Source organism: Schistocerca gregaria, chromosome 4 (assembly GCF_023897955.1).
Source record: "Schistocerca gregaria isolate iqSchGreg1 chromosome 4, iqSchGreg1.2, whole genome shotgun sequence".
Lineage (NCBI taxonomy): Eukaryota > Metazoa > Arthropoda > Insecta > Orthoptera > Acrididae > Schistocerca > Schistocerca gregaria.
Genome location: NC_064923.1, coordinates 637,469,691 through 637,473,335, shown reverse-complemented (window position 1 = coordinate 637,473,335; position 3,645 = coordinate 637,469,691). Strand labels below are relative to the sequence as shown.

At 36.0% G+C, this 3,645-nt stretch overlaps 1 non-coding gene across 1 annotated transcript; it reads left to right on the top strand.

Moving 5' to 3' along the window:
• The first annotated feature begins 1,510 nt into the window (after positions 1–1,510).
• Trnas-cga (transfer RNA serine (anticodon CGA)) lies at positions 1,511–1,585 on the top strand. The gene has a single exon. It is a non-coding gene; the product is annotated as a tRNA-Ser (tRNA).
• Positions 1,586–3,645: the final 2,060 nt, after the last annotated feature.

Sequence of the window (3,645 nt, the reverse complement as noted above, 5' to 3'; positions counted from 1 at the left end):
TCACTGATTTGTTTCCTCCGCTCCTGGGAACCAATTAGAGAGTCTTCATTTTGTTTGTCATTCTTGAGTTCACCTCCAAATTTGTATCACTCATGCTGTTGAGAAAGTTACAAGATGATAAGTTGTATGGGCATTCTTCAGCCATTTCTTGTGTAATGTCAGATATGTGGAGAAGGTGATATTGGACAATAGTCCACAAATCAGGTCTGTAGTTTGGAGATAGTTTCAATATCATAACAAAATGAAAATTATCGTCCAGTGTTCAATCCATCAGAATATTTGATGAAAGAATTACAAAAACTGTGCACTCTTTACTGTCATAAGCGATACAACTCATGGGATTCCTGTATTCCACAACTTCAGGGAGTCTTCAATGAGTTATCTAACGGTTTGACCCTGTAGCCTCCAATACAAACCCTGAAAAATCGGACTCCGCAAGACAAGTCGAAAGATACTACTATTTCCAATAAATACATGGTGATGTTGTGCAGTTAGATTTAACGAAAATCAGAAAGGCTGCCAACCACAGCAAAAGGAGTGGTAGGCGGAGCAGAGTAACAAAACCTATAGCTGTAGGAGAAAAAATGTTAATAAGATCACAGAAATTATCCAGTAAATGACATTCACTAATACACAATTTAATTCCTGCATATACAGGACCTTGTAGAGTGAGTGTGTTATGCATCAAAATGTGATTGAGGAGGAGACTCTCAAGAGCACAAAAAGGAGGGAAATCTATCATGTCTGCAGTGTGAAGGTATTCAAAGAACAAAAGATGGAAAGCAGTGTCTTAAGTTGAAAAGCGTAATGCCTATGATTGTATGTCTGATGCATACATATTATATTTTTCAGATAGTTAAAAAGTTGTGAATGGTTGTATAACAAGCGAAACAAAAAAATTAAGATAACAATGAAAGATGAGCAAAAGAGGAATGTTAAATGGGTGCAAATACTAATTGAAACCCGAGAAGAATTGAATTAATCTAGGTGGAGTCAGGAGTATAGCATGGATGTAGTTATAAAGAGGTGGCACTGTAGTGTGTGTGTGTGAGAGAGAGAGAGAGAGGAGAAAGAGGAAGATAGTTACCGTCATTTTAATGTACATTTGATATCAGAAGGTAGAGTAGAATTGTAGCTTTTTGTAGTGAGTGTCATAGAGTATATGGATATAGAATGCTAACAGAACAGTAGCACATCTGCCATACATGTAAAGAAACAATAACAAAACCAATGAATTTCGTAAAATCTGTATGGTTAATGAGAAACTATTTTGTGGGCACCTTGTACAGTTTTAATCTGCAAGGAAGTTTCATATCAGCGCCCACTCCGCTGCAGAGTGAAAATCTCATTCTGGAAACATCCCCCAGGCTGTGGCTAAGCCATGTCTCCACAGTATCCTTTCTTTCAGGAGTGCTAGTTCTGCATGCTTCACAGAAGAGCTTCTGTAAAGTTTGGAAGGTAGGAGACGGATACTGGCAGAAGTAAAGCTGTGAGTACCGGTCGTGAGTCGTGCTTCGGTAGCTCAGTTGGTAGAGCACTTGCCCGCGAAAGGCAAAGGTCCCGAGTTCGAGTCTCGGTCGGGCACACAGTTTTAATCTGCCAGGAAGTTTCATATCAGCGCACACTCCGCTGCAGAGTGAAAATCTCATTCTGGAAGATATGTGTAGATCACTCAACATGAAGTAAAGCATCAGAGATAATAATAACTACTACACTTTTGTCTGTTTCATTATGTTGTATGTTAGAAGATAAGTATCTATGAGGAATTAGGTGAGAAAGCTAACCTACAGGACAGAAGAGAGGCAAGACAAATGAATCTATTGTCTGTACTAAGCCAGATGCTGAGACATGGAGACGTTTCATGGACACACTAAATCCAGATTAGTACCCATGACATCTGCCTGACAGTAATCTATCTAGAAGAGCCAAGATAGGGAAACACTATTTTGTCCATTACTCCAAGTTTATAAAAGGGTTATCACCATGTAACCAGAAACAATATTATGAGCAAAAGCTTAGCCCTCCACATATCAGAGAGAACTCTGGTGAACTGTTACAAAGTATGACTCTTGTAACCACTCCTCCTCTCACTGCACAGGACCATTTTTTGTTATTATTGACTGTCTTGGTTAAGTAATATTCCCCTATACAGAGATTTGAAAATATGTCTTACAAGTCTGTAAATATTATCCTATGAACAATGTGCACTTATACTGTTAGTTAAGTTTCTGAATATGCTATCTCAGGCTTTTGTATGTTAGCAACATTAGAAACCAACCGATTACCCTTTTGTAGTAATATCATTGATGTCATAATACTTTTGTTTGCTCTCCATGATGCTACAAATGCCAAAACTTCGCTAGTTTTACATGTTCATATTATGGTTGTTAAACTTTAATCATGTCACAATTATCATGATTTCTTGGTTCAATTCTATTTACATGCTTTCTACCAAATTGGTGACTTTAAATATTTAATATGTTGTTGAATTAGCTCTAATGAAGTTACAGAAACAAAAATTCACAAATTTTGGTATAGTCACTTCTTCAATTTAAAGTACAAGGCCCAAGGAGACCAAGGGAGGATAGGGGAGATATATCTCTGTGATAGTTGAGGTGTACATGTAAAATTTACATACCTGTAAGTTAGTTATTGGGAGCATCCTTAAGCCTACACTACTCAGAACCATCATTTTCATATTATTTAGGGATATTTCACATGCAACATCACGCCCATAGTGAGTTATCCTACTACACTATTCAACTGCATAATTTTATATGGCATTTTTCACGTGTTACTTGTGGATGATTCACTTTATAGCATCACAGTCATAGTGAGGCCATATTTTGAGATAATATACTACACTATTCAGTTGGATTATCTTGTTTTATTTTCACATGTTATTTATGGATGAGTCACTTGCAATATCACTTCCATTGCTGGCAAGTTGAGATTTATCTAGGTCAAATATTGAGTAATGTGTCAAAATGACTTAGTGGGTCATTTTCTATTCTGTTTATGAACTAAGGTTATCTTATGATCGTGTTTAGAAATGCAGTATTTCATTCACTAAATAAATTGTGTCTTTCATGAGTTTTCAAAGATATATCAAAGAATTGATCTTTGCATGAGTGTGCTAAAGACAGCATGAGCTAATGTAACTTCAATCATTGTGAGCTGTGTAATTTTTTTTTTGTTGATGCATGATAATAATCCTACTACACTATTCAGTTGCGTAATTTCATATAGCATTCTTCACATATTACTTATGGATGTTTCACTTTATAACATGACAGTCATAGTGAGGCCATACCAATCTCATACCTTTATTTCAAATCCATGCCAGTCATATTTTTAGTTAAATGAAGTGGAAAGTTTGTGCAATAATAAATTTTAGCAAGTATTAAGTACTGCACAAATGTTTTAAGCAGAAAATTTAAACAAAGCATTTTCATGGTCAATTCAATATTTAATGTTTCACTCCACATCAATTTTTACTCACAGTTAAAATTTAGAAATAAGCCACTCTTGCATTATTAAGATACTTTTAGGACACATAAGGGAACTCCCCTCCAGACCTTCAAGAAGGTAGCTGCATCTTGTAGTGATTACATGTTTTGTGATACGAAGCTTTCCTTGATGAAG